Genomic DNA, 15640 nt, shown 5'->3' with positions numbered 1-15640 from the left:
TTTCAATCAATTCCCTTGGCAACAGTCAGCATGGACTTTCTGAACTCTGAACTCCTGTTGCCCTGGAAACCCCAATCTAAGCCCAGGGGCACTTCACCCCTGACTCAGCCGCTTGTCAGGGATTTCCCTGACAAGCAGCTGAGTGGGGGATTTAAAGGTCCCTCTTCCTGCACTGCGCAGCATGGGGAACCTTCTTCCCTTCAAAGTCTGCCCTCCCTCCCTCTAGCCAGCTGGAAGGAGGGAGACTTTGAAGGGAAGGAGGTTCCCCACACGGTTTGCAAATGACAGAGGGAACTTTCTTCCCTTCCAAGTCTCCCCCCTCCCTCCCATGAACAGCCAACCACAAACATGTTTGTGAACATGGTCGTGTTCGTGGTTGTTTGTGATTCCCTGTTCGTGGAACATCGTGTTTATTTTTTTTCCTGTTCGTACCCGCCTCTAGTCATGAACGCACAACCCTTGAAGTGCAGGCACATGTTCTTAGACACTAATCAAGCACAGGAAGGACGGACGGACGGACGGAAGGAAGGTTTGGTGTTGTGCTGAATTTTTGTGAGACTTGACTTTCACCACGAAAGAAGCATATTTTTCTCCCCCATACCTGCTGGCAGCTATTATTCCCCTGAACTGCTGGAAAGAGTAGGAGAAGAGAGGGGAATTGTCCCTGTGGCAACCAGACTATGTTCTTTCATATCATCCATGCTCCATGGCACACCCAACTGCAGGTGTTATTCCACAAATATGCAGCATTATTTTCAAGGAGATGTGCATTTAAATGATAATCCTTTTGCAACAGTGTGTTTTTCTGGTGATTCTGGCGAGATTGATCCGTTTCCCTGCTGAAAGTTTTCTCCTTACAAACAGTTCTGCATCCTTTTACCAAGGGGTGCAAAAAACACCAAAAAGGGTGTGGGTCTCATTTTGTGAGTGAGTGTAGGCGCCAATATTTGAGTGACATGCATGTACTTTTTGGTATCGCCTTAGTATTACCTCTCCAGTACTATTATTTTTACCTTCACAAATGGCAATTTTCTTTATTTCTCATTGTGTCACTCAGAGTTCTGTCTTGCATCTTTTAATACAGTGCACTGAGAGCCGTTGCAGTGTACTAAGAGTTTGAGGGCCAAGCTATAAGTGACGAATGACACTTGAACAGCAAGTGGATTGAGTGGAGGGCAAGTGAACAGGGAGGAATACACTTGCCATTCAAGTGTCATTCGTCACTTGTAGCTTGGCCCTGAGACAAGGTTCTGGGAGACCCAGGTTCGAATCCCCCACTTTGCCATGGAAGCTTGCTGAGTGACCTTGGGCCAGTCATACACTCTCATCCTAACAGACCTCACAGGTTGTTGTGAGGGTTAAACAGAGGAGAGGAGAAAGATGTGAGCTGCTTTGGGTCCCTATTGGCAGAAAGCTGGGATAGAAATGAAGTAAATAAATGATAATCCTTTTATTACCTGACCCTTCCTCCAAGGAGTTCCCTTCTCAAAACTATGTGAGGTAGGTTAAGTGTAGGGGGAGGGAGGCTGGCCCATGGTCACTTAGCAAGTCCTATGGCAAAATGGAGATTTGCTAACGATTTACCACGTTGCGATGTCACACCATCATGACTGTAAATATTCCTTTCCTCTTACAGAAATTAGCAAGAGATGTTTCTGGATGCCTGGTGAAATTAATGGCAGTGTTTGGACAGCTTTTTCAAAATGCCTTCCAATTTGGTAAAACAGACGAAGACTTATTTTTCTTTTTTAAAATCACATTTAATGAACACATCAAAAGTCAGAATGCCACTTAACATTCTTAAGGGCTTAAAGGGGAGATTCCTATGAAAATGTCATCTTTGAAATGAATTTTCAATGAAAAATTCAAGAGGAAACTGCGAGATGGAAGAGGAGAAAAGGATGACAAATTGAGATGTGTTTTCATTGGAAATAAAAATGCCTACCTTTTTAGGTTCCGTACTATATATTACAAGTATAATCTGGCTCCTTTAAAATCAGTGAGAGCTTTGCCATTGACGATTGGGAGGAGCTGGCTCGCAATAATCACGAGATGCAACCTTTTTATTTATGGCTTTAATTTACATGAAATATTTAAAACGAGAAACGAACACGCAGAGACCTGGCTCCAAAGGTTGCAGTGCACTCTGCTTGCACAGCCACCATTGTGGTTCCACAATGCTCAGCAAATCAGATGTTAGGTGCTTTGTGATTAGTTTCTACTAATGGATCAAGCACCTCAAGTCCACCTTTCACATTAGAGCTATTAATTTTTCTAGAGTTTGATGGGAAAAACAGGGCCAGATTGGAGCTTTCTTTTTTGTTCTTTCCTTCTCTCTCTCTCGCTCTCTCTCTCTTTTTCTGGCTGATTGAAAAGTGATGGATTGTTTTCATGCGGTAAGAAACACAATGTTTTCTTTAGCACAGCAGGATATTCTGTTTGCAAGGTTTAACAGTGAAATATTATGCATATCTACAACTGGCTTGCTGCCAAAAATTAAACAGCCTAAAAAAAAAAAAAGCCAGAAGAGATTGCAAATCTGAACTTAAAATGAACACAGCCCTGTACAGCAACTAATGAGCCATTCTTAACAGAAAACTATTTATAGTAATATATGATTGCTGTCATGCATGTCAGCATTTAACAAAACAATAAATAATTGCTCATTTGAATGTTACCTCCAACTTTCATTGGCAATATTATATATAATATACTGCATGCATGTCTGTCCACCCGCCCCCATCCCACGCCCTGAGAGCGACACCTTTTCTCTAAAAACAACATTTCCCCAAAAACTATTGAGACCTACTGTGGACTTCCAGAGAATGATTTTATCTGGGGCCTTCTTCACCTCTCTGAGGGCCAAGCTACAAGTGACGAATGACACTTGAATGGCAAGTGGATTGAGTGGAGGGCAAGTGAACAGGGAGAAATACACTTGCCGTTCAAGTGTCATTCATCACTTGTAGCTTGGCCCTAAGACCCAACCCAAACCTCATATGGAAGCAAATAGTATGATTTTCATAGACTTCCGAGGTAGCCACAGTGTTGTACACAACTGGTACCTTGAATGTCCCTTTAGCTAATCATGATAAGGGACACACACGGAGTTCTGTAGATGAAGCAATCTATAATTATTTATTAAACAATGGAGGAACGATGGTTACACAGAGAGTAAAAGGTCTCCTCGTGCCCAAAGCTCATCAGAGTTACAACATCAGTACAAAGCAATTCATACCTTTTGGTTAATTATCATATTGGTTATTCTATTGGCTCAGAAAATAGTGGCCCACCATTGTCTTTATCTGTCCTTGGTGTTATCTCTGGAAGGAACATCTTCCTTCTGTTCTCACCCATCTCTTTCATGGGCTTCTCATTCCTTCCCACTCCTTTGGTTTTTGCAACATTGAATAGCGGTGCCCCGATGTCACTTTCTGGCAACCTTGGGGGCTTCAAGCGAGGAATGTTTCTATGGACTCCGCGGGAGGAGAGCTGCTGGAATGCGCTTGGGGTTACCTTAAGTCCCCTTCTCCTCTTTGTGGTCCTGGGTCTTTATGACTCCAATCCCCATCTTAGAAGCTCTACTCTCCTGTTCTTGCTCTCTTTGTCACACATCTACAAACAGACAGGAAAATCATCTGTCTAGACATAACTGCCAATAAGGAGGTACAGGTTGTTCAAAATGTCTCCCACCTCAATGCTGATTTCCAGGTCTCATAGGTAGAAGAGGTTTTTCACATCACCTGATCCAGTTACCGGGACCTTCTCTGTGCAAAGCAGACGTTCCATCAGTGAACCATGGCTCCTCTTATAAACAAATACTCATGAATCTGGCTTCTGCTGGGTGAGACATTTGGTCTGCTAAGGTCACTACCATCGCCTCTGACTCCCCAGCGTCTCACGTAGAGGACTTTTACATCACCTGATCCATTTGACTCTTAGATTGAATGTGCCTTATACAGATTCAGAATGTTGAGTTATAGCCTACAGATCCTTTCCATGAATCGAGAAGCTCTTGCTTCAGTGAAGTCAGCCTTCTGCTACTGGAGCAAGCACCTTCCAAGGAAACAAAGCTTCACTGCCAACCTAAGAGACTGATAGGATAATGGTGTCCTTCTGGTTTCTGATTCTGGTTTGCCAGCTGGTAGCAAACCCTAATTCCTTACCCACAGTTTGATGCGACAGCTGCATTGAATCAGTTTCCAGTGTCTTTGAAGCTCAATATGCTTGGAAGGTTTCTTTACTAAGATGAGGTTATGTATGCATGTATGTGTTATAGCACCTTTAAGACTAACCAATTTTATTGTAGCATAAGCTTTCGAGAATCAAGTTCTCTTCGTCAGACCATGCATCTGACGAAGAGAACTTGATTCTCGAAAGCTTATGCTACAATAAAATTGGTTAGTCTTAAAGGTGTTGCTGGACTCTTTTTGATTTTGCTACCACAGACTAACACGGCTAACTCCTCTGCATGTATGTGTTATCGAGTTGCAATTGACTTATAGCGACCCAAGCAAGGGGCTTTCAAGGCAAGCAAGAAGCAGAGGTGGTTGGCCGTGGCCTTCCTCTGTAGAGCAACCCCAGTCTTCCTCAGTGGTCTCCCACCCAAGTACTAGCTGGGGCCATCCCAGCTTAGCTTCCCAGAGATGATTGGGCTGCCTTCTCTCCCATGATCAAGGCTACCCCCCCAAAAAAAAAGGGAAAGGAAAGGAAAATTCAAGTAGTGCACATTATGGGGAAGCAATGAAGGAGCAGAAAACTCTGCTAGCTTAAAAGCAAAAGGGTAATTATTAATTTAGAACAGGAAACAATACTCGCCAGCTTTTCCCTAGTGTGTTAAGTTGGTTGCATCTGAAAGAGAGCAAGTTTATAATTGGATTTTGAAATAATTTGGGAAGCATGTTCAGCTGTGACGGTGGCGTATTACAGAATTAAATACACAGCAGAAACTTCTAATTGCATGGGTTGTTGCAGCGAGACAGGAAAAAAGTACAAAACTGAGAGGGAAGCCTGTTACGGGGTAGGGCGGGGATCTGTGAAGAGTTGTGAGACACCTTAACCACCCCCAGATGCTTTGTGCTATAAGCTTTCATGTGCTAGAGCCCACTGTGTCAGACGCATGAAGCAATCACCAAACCCGAAGGTGGACTCCTGTGCCATGCACAACTTACGGCCCTCCAAGCTGAATAGAGCCTGCAAGTAATTTTATGGTGCCCTAATTGTTTTTGCAGATTGCCAGGACTACACAAACAGAGCTTTGTCAATCATCAGGCCACAGGTTTGTATGGCTTGTGACCTACATTCGGATTGGTGGGTAAACTTGTGCAAGGCGACCCCATGCCTGGCAGCTGTGGAGGGATACAGCAACCGAGCTTTCTCTGGTCGCAGCCAGATATGTGCAAATGCCTACTGGCTTGGCACATTCCTATTTATTTATTTTATTTTTAACCCGGCCTCCAGCTTAGGGCGAGGTACAACATTGATTAAAATACAGCTTAAAATCAATTATAAAAACAGATAAAATACAGATAGATTCTAGCCTTCTGGTCGTGGATATGGAGTGTTAGGAGGCAAGAAAGGAGTCCTGCCTCTCCTCCCATGTAGCATAGTGCAATATCACCCATCTTGTGCTGCACTGTACCATGCCTTATGGGAGGAGTGGACTGACAAACAGGCCCCTCAGTATAGGGTTTCCAGCTCCAAGTTGGGAAATTCCTGGAGATCTAGGGGGTGGAACATGGAGAAACCTGGAGAAAGTGGGGTTTGGGGAGGAAAGGATCTTGGCATGGCATAATTCCATAGAGTCCACCCCCCCAAAACAGCCATTTTCTCCAGGTGAACTGATCTCTGTGGTGGCTGGCAACCCTGGAGGCTGGCAACTACCTGAAGGCTGGCAACCTTACCTCAGTACCTTCTGTGACCTACTACAGTGTTGCTGTTTACCACACCTCCCCTGCAGAGCCTCTGCACTGCCGCTGCCACTTGACGGCAGCCACCACGCTTCCTCTTCCCTCCCCTGCAGACATATCGTGCCACTGTCATGTCTCACCAACAGCCACCGATATATTCCCCTTCTTCCACAGGTTTGCCACCTCTTGTTAGCTTCCCAAGGACAACTGCAGTGAGTCAGGGAGAGTGGAGACGTGGCCCGGGGACAGTTTCCACTGCCACACACAGCATGCTTTCCTGCTGAACCGAAGAGGTTGTGGCAAACCTGCCTACAGGAAATTCAAATTCAAATTATAAGCCACTGTCTGGCCTCTTCCAATCTGATCAGCACTGTTCTGCCAAAGCGCTCCTTTCCCAGGTCAGAAGGTTTCTTTCTTTCTTTTTTAATTAGGAGTTATGTATAATAAAAAAGAAAAAACAGAAAATACACAAAAACTAGCCAACAGACAAACAAAAATAAAAAACAAACAAAAAGAGCATAGAATAAATATAGAAAGGAAAGAAAAACGATATAAACTGAAAGGAAGCTTCCAGTTTTCTCTGCAACAAATATTAATATTTTCAGATTTACTCTAAGTTAGAAATAAAAGGTCAGAAATTTTGGACATAGCTCCAGTGGAAAGAATGAGAGGCCCAACCAGATGCAAACAGCTTCCTTAATTGTTATTTATTTACTTTATTTATACCCCACCTTTGTCCCCAGTGGGGACGCAAAGTGGCGTACATCCTCCTCCTCTGCTGCATTTTATTCTCACAACAATTCTATGGGTTAGGTTGCGAGGGTGTGACGGGACTAAGGGCACCAAGAAGGACACCCAGAAAGTTTCTAGCATGGCAGACTGGAGATCCAAACTTGAGTCTCTCAGATTCTAGGACAGCACTAGAGATGGGCATAATGCAAAAAAACTTAACGATCCAGCTGATCGTGGATCGGGGACGGCAACGATCCCAAATAAACGATCCACACCGATCATCTCCCGTTCCCGATCCGTGGATCGTGGATCGTGGAGGCAAAAGTGGAGGGGCGCCCCACTGTCCCCAGCGATACAGGAACGGTGGGTGATGCCGGCGGCATCTGTGTTTGTGTTTGGCCGTCTGTGTTTGGCTGTCAGAGCTGCCTATCAGGGTTTGCAGGGATGAGATTGGAGTGCCCATGGCTACAGAACACCCCCTTCCCCCTCCCTCCCCTGGGTGTCTTCTCCCAACTGGTGACTGCTTTGCTGCTCTGTGGTTGGAAGGAAGCCCTGCTGATCAAGGAAAGCTGGGCTTCCATTCGGGTTTCCAGGGCGACAGAAGGAGGGCAAACACAGCTCAGGCATTCCCCTGGCTCCGTTGCCAGGGGAATAGATTGCTGGCGCCTGAGTGTCTGGATCCCCGATCCGAGCCCGATCGCCCCGATCCAGGCCCCTCCCAATCACTGGATCGTTGGCCGTGGACGATCACGATCTTCCGGGTCACGATCGCGCGATCGCCATTATCGTGGTTTTTTTTCAATCGTAATGCGGATTGTGCCCATCTCTAGACAGCACTATCCAAGTAGAACTAAATGCCAAGATTTTATTTCCTGCTTGTATCAACTCCTCCGTAAGCTCTTCTACAAGCATGAAAACTGTTGTGGAATAGACCCATTGTAAGTGTGTTTGAGCTCTCACACAAGTGTTTATGTAGCTATTTTCATGAACTTACACTTTGAAGGACTGCAACATTCTCATCTTTTCAAAGCCCACCTCCTTTCTGCGCTGCCCTTTGTCCCCATTAAAAATGCTGGTTCACTTGGAAAACTTTCCTTTCACCTGGAATTTATGAAGGATTTTTTTTTTTATGGTCATTGCTCATTGGGCAAATCTCTGACACAAGTTTGTGCAACTGGGTGGTCTTTCATGTTGGTGATATTACTACATTCTTTTTTTTTGTGAGAGGTTTAAAGTAATTAAGAAACTATTTTAAAATGGCCTATCAGCATAGGTAAGAAAAGTAAAAACAAATCAATGGAGTAGAAGCAAACCCCATTAATTATGCCCGAGGACACTGCTTTGGGCTTAAGAATGTCTGCTGCCATGTATATACGATTCCGTTTACAATTTAGGAGAAGATAGTAGAACAGTCAGGTTTTTTTAATGTAGTGCTTCCCCTGTTAATAGAGATGAGCAAATGCATCCCTTTTTTAAGATCTGTTTTTATTTTTGTCAATAGCTGTTACCAGGGCTTTTTTTCAGCTGGAACACAGTGGAATGGAGTTCCAGCACCTCTCATATCCGGTGGCCTTGTCCCCTTATCTCCAGACAGAGATCAGTTCCCATAGAGGAAACGGCTGTTTTCTAAGGGGGCCTGGGTGTTTCTCCCTCATTTCCCTCTTGAGAGTTCCACCACCTCTTTTCCCAGAAAAAAAAAGCCCTGGCTGTTACTATTAGTTTTGGAGATTTGTTTCTATGAATATTGTTGGTTTCTTGTACACAATTGATACCATATTCACATAGGGGCAAAAATATGGAATATGAGTAAGAAAGCGGCTCAGTGGTATGGTATGGTACAGAACCCCAGTAAGGAAGTGGGAAATTCCATCTTCTGTTCTCAGGAGCTCCCCTCCCTGCCCCCCCCCCCCCCGCCGGCCACCCCAGACAAACAGGACTGGTAAGAAAGGCAAATTACTTTCATCCCCGTATCCATATGGCAATGGATTAGATACTACTAGTCCATTCCACCAGCACTGGCTCATTCCTCCAGCATACGAAATGTGCCATCAGTCCAAGATCCTCCTCTGCTGGTGGAAGAGTGGCAGAAAACTGTGTGTCCTGGAAGAATGCTCCAGTGTCCGGAAAATGGATTGGCAATTGCAAGATCCAAGCAAACGTATGTCAATTAAATGCACAACAGTGAATCACTGATGAACAAATAATACTGAAAAAATGTATGAGGAAAATGTGTTGCAAGGAAAATGAAGAATCACAGGTTTGATTTGTAAGAAGCAGAAATGAAATCAAAAGAAGATCCCCCCCCCCCCCCGGTAGAAACAGTAATGGTTGGAAACGCAAAATCATCCATACCTGTGAACCAGCAGCGTACAAATTAGCCCTGCAATAAGCTGTGATGCATGCTATATGCCTATCAGCGTCTTTCCACATGAACCTTAGGGCTAGTTTACTGATGCATGTTTATCACTTATTGTCTGTAGTACCAAGTGACAGCTTGCATGTATTTAGAACATCTAAATTAGACTAACACAATGATCTGTATGTGGGGCTGCATTTGAAGAGCATTTAGAAATTTTGTTTCATCTAGTGTTTCCTCAGTTACCCTCCATCCTGTTTAGGTGTTTTGTTTGATTGTTGCTTTTAATTGTTTTAATATTAAGTATCTTTAGAAGCTTGTTTTAATGGTTTTTATTGTTTGCTGCCTTGGGGACCCTAAGTTGATTGGACAGGCAGTATAAAAATGTTATAAACAAATAATTAAAATGTATAAATAGGCCAGCACAGTACAGTCATAACCGAATGTTCACTTCACTTAATGTGCATCGAGATGCAAATCTTTTCAGTGGACTCACGTCACCAGTCATGAAACATGTCTGAACTGATCTTCAGTAAGCTCTGCTGGAAAAGTAGATCTCCTGATTTCTAAAAACCATATTTAATAGTGGCAAAACCTGAATATGTTAAGCAGTCTATTGGCTTTGTAACCTTAAATATTAAAACTGCATACATATTCACCACAATTCAGTTTATCTCATCCACATGGCTTTGCTAAAATTAAAATGTTTTAAGAAAAAAACCACATTATTGGAGAGTTTTAATGTTTAAAACTTTGAATTTCATTTTAAAACCATGATTAAGGAAGATGCTTTTGGAATCACACACACATCGACACTTTAAAAAACTCTATATTTTAATCTGCATGCCTTTAACAGTTTTAATGATATTTTGTAAAACTTATTGCATGATACCATATGTGAACATAAGCAACTAAAATAAACTTATCAGTTTTTTTTCCACCAATCCCTCCCCCCCACCCCCACAAAATTACATTTCCTCCCTCGAGAATTTGTGGTATGAATGTATATAGTAATCGAAAGGATGCAGATAGACACACACAATAGGGCTACTTATAAAAGCAATCTGGAAATGAAGTCTCCTCGTAGAACTTGTGTTCTCTGTGGCTATACCTAACAATGAAGAGAAAAAACATATTTGACTAGTACCCTGTAGCAAGTGCTTGGGTACCCCCTGCTGGGCTTTAAGGTCCCGGGTCTTTGTACTCCATTAGACATAAATAGTAAGTCATCGCATAAAATATAAAGCCATCATTATCACTATTCCTAGTGGAGGCTAGACCCTAAATTCTTAGTAGTGCTGAATAATGAAAGGCAGTGGGGCAGTCAGAGATTAAATAAACAGATATCAAACTATCTGCAATAGTTTATTTAGAGTATTCAGTGGTTATTTAGAGAATTCCCCAAAGCTCAGAAGCAAAGACGTATATTTTTTTTTAGAAAAATGGGGTATGATGTGTTTAAAAATGGGCAGATAGCACATTCAGAAAGAAAGAAAGAAAGAAAGAAAGAAAGAAAGAAAGAAAGAAAGAAAGAAAGAAAGAAAGAAAGAAAGAAAGAAAGAAAGAAAGAAAGAAAGAAAGAAAGAAAGAAAGATTGCTACAAATTCACTTGAGGAAGACAAGAAATTATTTGCAGGTGAGCCAAAAATGACAGGAAGACCCATTGAATAAATTCTCTACATCTTTTTGAGAAATAGCCACACACATTTGGAAATACTCTTCGAATACAGAGAAGAAACTCCGGGTAAAATAGGCTATTTTCGTGCTCTGGCAAAAAGGTTTGAAACAGAAAATTTGCTTCCAGATGTGGCCAAGTACTTTAAAGTTTCTAAAACAAAAAAGTGGGAAGGAACAACTTGCTATTAGATATAATCCAGCTGTATGAAGAGAGGCATTGATGGTCTGAAACCTTGTCCTTATCACAGGATTGCAATACTAACCGACTTTCCCCTATTCTGTTTATTCTGCACACTGAATAGAAAATAAATTTTCATTTACTCTATATAAACAGGTCCTTAATATTCAGTCAGTTACTCAACTACTATTTATATATCACACGAACAAGCCTACAGAAACAATGTCGGAAGCCTATCCCTCAAAAACATTTATTGTCACCCGAAGGAGACAGCAAAATATATTTACCAACAAATTAATATGGAGTGAAATGAGACTCTAACTCTTTCTATTTTCAGAGCTTAGTTGCTTTATCTAAATACAACACCAGGGAAGGAGGGAGCACAGAGAGGCCACAAACGGTTTCCTTCTGTCAGAGAGATGGAAAGGAATGAAGCGTTCATAAAACAGAGCTGTAAAAGGATCACATTACTGGAATGGAGTTGTTCACCGGCTGCCTGCCTCTTCCCCTGTAAGTAGAAAGACAGAAAAGATAAAGAAGTCAAAACACTTTGAGTATATCGAGTTTATGAAATTCTGTCCCAGTATGACTATCCCCTAACTCTACCCCTGGAATTCTGGGATTGCAGTTAACTCTTAAGTACTGATTCTGTGTTTAGCGTTGTACACAGATCTACATATCTCCGGTTCCCCTGGGGGTGAAAAAATGGCTTGCTATTAAAGCAGGTCAAGCACATGGAAAAGATATGCTCTTCAATTGTTTATTTAAATAAGTCTCCTGTGATGGTCAGCAAATGGGCCTAAAACCTTATCCCCCTAATTATTTTCACTGTCATGTTTTTTTTTTTAAAAAATCCTTGTTTGCTGTGAAAGCACCTCTCCCCTTGAAAGCAGTCCACTGAAGAAAATACAGGACGATTTTAAAAAGTACAATGCCCACTCAACCTTTGTGCAGCACATTAAAAGATAAGTGGATGAAGCAATTTGATTTTCAAAATGCTCTTGAATTGAGTATCTGGCTGTTGAACGGACTGAATACCTGACAGTTGATCATGATCTCTGAATTAAGGTCTTGATCCCATGCAACACATTTACATGGGAGTAAGCCCCCTTGGATTCATTGTGACATATTTTGGAGTAAATGAATTGGGAGGCTGGAGTGGTAGGGATAATTTACACAGATGTTTTCAAGTGATCCTCTGGTTTGATCCAGTGCCACATATACAGAAGAACTTAACAAAGCAAAATCCTCAAAGCTTGGATCAGTAACATTGCCATACCTCATTTTCCCCTGGCTGCATGTCAAAATTGCACAGAAAAATATTGTTCATCTACACCCTTCCCCTAAGCTGATCCATGTGTGTGTCCAGCTTTGAGGTAATTCCCTTCACAGGCACTTTGACTGGTCAGCTTGCACTTTCTGGTCTGATCAGCACCCCCCCCCCCCCAATCAGCTGCTAATCTCACACAACTTTGAATGAAGGACGGGTAAGTTTGCTCCAGTAGTAGCTGGAAGCAAAAACCAGGGAGGCTATGTCAAGCATTCCAAGACCTTCCAGAATTTGTTGGCTGGGAAGAACTCCAGCCAGCAACAGTTCTAGCCAACCAACTGGCATCTGCAGTTGTAAACCATGTTGCCAGCATTTTGCCCTCCCATTCGAAATGAAGAGATGGACACAAGGCTTGGGTGAAAAACAGGGTCATTTATTGACCAACAATAACTTAAGAACAGCAAGGGTACAACTAGCGGTATAGGCCAAGCCAAGGGGTCAACTGGACCTTCTCTTCAACCTGTCTCGGCGAACACCCACTGCCCCAGACACAAGCCATCCAAGCGCATGGCTGTAACCCAGCCAGCAAGGCAAGTGGTTTCCCCCTTAAAGCTCCATAACCCCCAAACCATAAGGCCCTGAGGGAAGGACTTGTACAGGGGGTCCCACAGGCAGTCTGCCCTCTCAGCTGGCAGATGTAAAGCTCGCCAGCTGATCCAAGGCAGACCCCCATTCCCCACCTATGGGAAGGTGCCACCGGGTGCTCACTGGCCCACTCTGCCTACCCAAACTAGCCTGCCAACACAAGAGCCAAGCCTCTGCTTAGGCCCTCACATCCCACATCTGCTGCAGCACTAACCACAACCCTTGTCTTAAGTTGGTCAAAAATATATCATTGCCCTTCGCTGACAGGTGCATGCCGTTACCCCGGTAGAGGTCGGTGAAGGAATCCTGGATCTGAGGGTGGGGTGAAAAGATCCCCAAGCCAGCAGCCAAAGCTTTTTTCATAGCCTTATTGGCCTTACGCCTGGCCCATTCAATAGCCTCAGGATCCAAAGCTTCCTGCCATACCGTACATGGGAGAATAGCGGAACAAATTATCAACACCCCTGTCCACTGCTCCACTATATAACGTAAGTCGGCCTGCACCTGTAAGGAGAGGGCCTTGCCCTTCACTAAACCCAAGTCACTAAACCCAGGTGAATGACAAGAAAATGAAGTGGCACCCACTGGCCCACTGCCTGGCTTCCTGCTGCCCCCCACTGCCCAGGCTTGGTGCAAGCTAAGAAAGAGTGAGGGCCACTGCACTGTGGACATTCGTCCTTGAACCGGCACCCCTTTCTGGAACACACCACCTGATATGCAAACTCCCAGCAAAGCAGCCGGGGCTGAACCAACTGCCCCGTGGAGGCACGGGTACCAGAAGGGGTGGACAGGTGCTGCACCAAATGGCCACTGTCAGATCTATCGCCAGGGTTCGGCTTTGCCAGGGCCATCAACTGCAGCCAAAGCTACTGATGGATCTGGTCCCATGGCAAATTGGGATTAACCGCAGCACGCGTATGGAACTCATTGTCATATTGCAGCCAAGCTGCACCTGAGAAGTCCATATACCCCTTGTAAATAATATCTATTTATTAGAACAAGGGAGCTGCTTTATGCAGTTGGGCGCACGCAATGACCCCAGCACAAATAAGCATGCCAGGCAAACAGTTCGCCCAGGTACAGTCAACCTTCCTGTGCTTAAGCCTCTCTTTATCCCTTTCGTCCATGTCATCTTTATCCTTCTCCAGCTCTCTGAAGAGAAGGCTAAAGACATCCACAAACTCTCCACAGAGTATCTTATCCCTGGTGGAAGGTGTCAAATGATCTCCCAGGGGTAATGCAGTATCAACTAAAGGCATAGCCCTATAAGGTACTGCCCCCAAAGGAGTTGCCTGGTAATAAGGCCTGAGGGAGTAGGAAGGCCAAGCCAATTGCGAAGGCACTACAGTCTGACCAGTGACGGCACCGCTTACAGCGCTTGTAGCAGGCACCGAAGCCAGGGAAGGGGCCCCACCCACAGGCTGCCAAGGCCACGCCAGCTGGTCCCAAAAAGGCCACGAAGTCACCCCTGGCAGAGTTGGATAGCCAGGTTGTCCCATCCAAGAAGAACAACCAGACTGGGGAGCCTACTGCTGCATGCTGGGCTGTTGCCCAGCACCAACCCCTCCAAAGGCCTGAGTGGTTCCCAAGTGCCCCCAAGGCCACGTGTGCACATCCTGGAACCCAGGGGACTCACCCACAGCCTCTGTACAAGCCTCTCATCATGAAGGAACTACTCTGCTTCCAAAAGGGGGGCTGTGTGGCTGCCGCCGACCCTGCCACCATGCCTAGCTGCACCACCGAGAAAGCAGCAAACCGGGACAGAAAGGCCCACTGCCTTTGCAGCCCTCTCAGCCACACAATGAAGGCAGTTGAGCCTCGTGAAAAGCTGCACCATCACTACTCCCTTCCTTGTTGAGAGCTGAGGCCAGAGAATGCTCCGTCGCCCTCAAGCTTTCCCAATGACTGCTGCAGGGAGGGAGGTGGAGCTGGCCTTCATAGGCCCTGGCTCCGCCCCCGCAAAATCCCCCAATGCCCGGGAAAGAGTCGTTCCTCTCTCCTTCCATGCGGGGAGGCAAATGGCGGCACCCGGATGACCGCGCTTTGCACGTCCCGGGAGTGCCGTTTTGTTCCAAATATTTTTATTTTTCTATCCTTTATTTTCCCAGCATTATGTTTTATCTTTAGTCAATATTTTGCTTCGAAAGATTGACTTTAATTATGCTAAGATCATCATCTGCATAGGATAAGATGATTTGCAGTTGGCGACCAATTGGTTCTTTGCTCACGTGCCCGTGAAACTTCTTTCTACTGAGTTGGACCATTTGTCTCTCACAGTCATTGTTACTCTGCCTATCAGCAGTTCACCAGGGTCTCGAGGAGAGGTCGTTCACCTTTTCCCTGATGCCTTTAACTGGAGATGTTGGGGAGTGAACCTGGAATGTTCTGTATGGAACATAGATGGTTTTCCAGCCCTTCCTCAACTCACATAAGAAGTATTATTTGTAATCTGTATAGATGGTTCCTCACCTTTTAAAATGTTGGCATTTTAGTGTTGTTTGAGGCAATTTCCCCATTTTTATTTGGCTTAATCTGTAACTACAATTTTAGTTGATCAGTGCATCAGTTGGTAGCCATGTTGGCCTACAGAACCAAAGAAAAACAAGGCAGACAAAAGAGTATTGCAGTGACACAAAACTCTTCGTCGAGAATAGATTGAGCACATGGTTGACAACCTTAGCCAGCTGAAGTTGAAACTTCGTGAAACAGAAGCCTCAGGAGTATAAACAGGAACTATAGAAAATGAATTACAAAACCCTCTGGCCTTGCTGGGGGGATCAGCTTACTCCCCCCTCCCAGGAACAACCTAGCAAAAACAAATTAAATGATACATGAAAAATAATTCCAGCAAGGACGTATCAAGGAACTGTGTT

Source organism: Eublepharis macularius, chromosome 1, assembly GCF_028583425.1.
Source record: "Eublepharis macularius isolate TG4126 chromosome 1, MPM_Emac_v1.0, whole genome shotgun sequence".
In the NCBI taxonomy this organism is placed as follows: Eukaryota; Metazoa; Chordata; class Lepidosauria; order Squamata; family Eublepharidae; genus Eublepharis; species Eublepharis macularius.
This window is presented reverse-complemented; position numbering follows the sequence as displayed.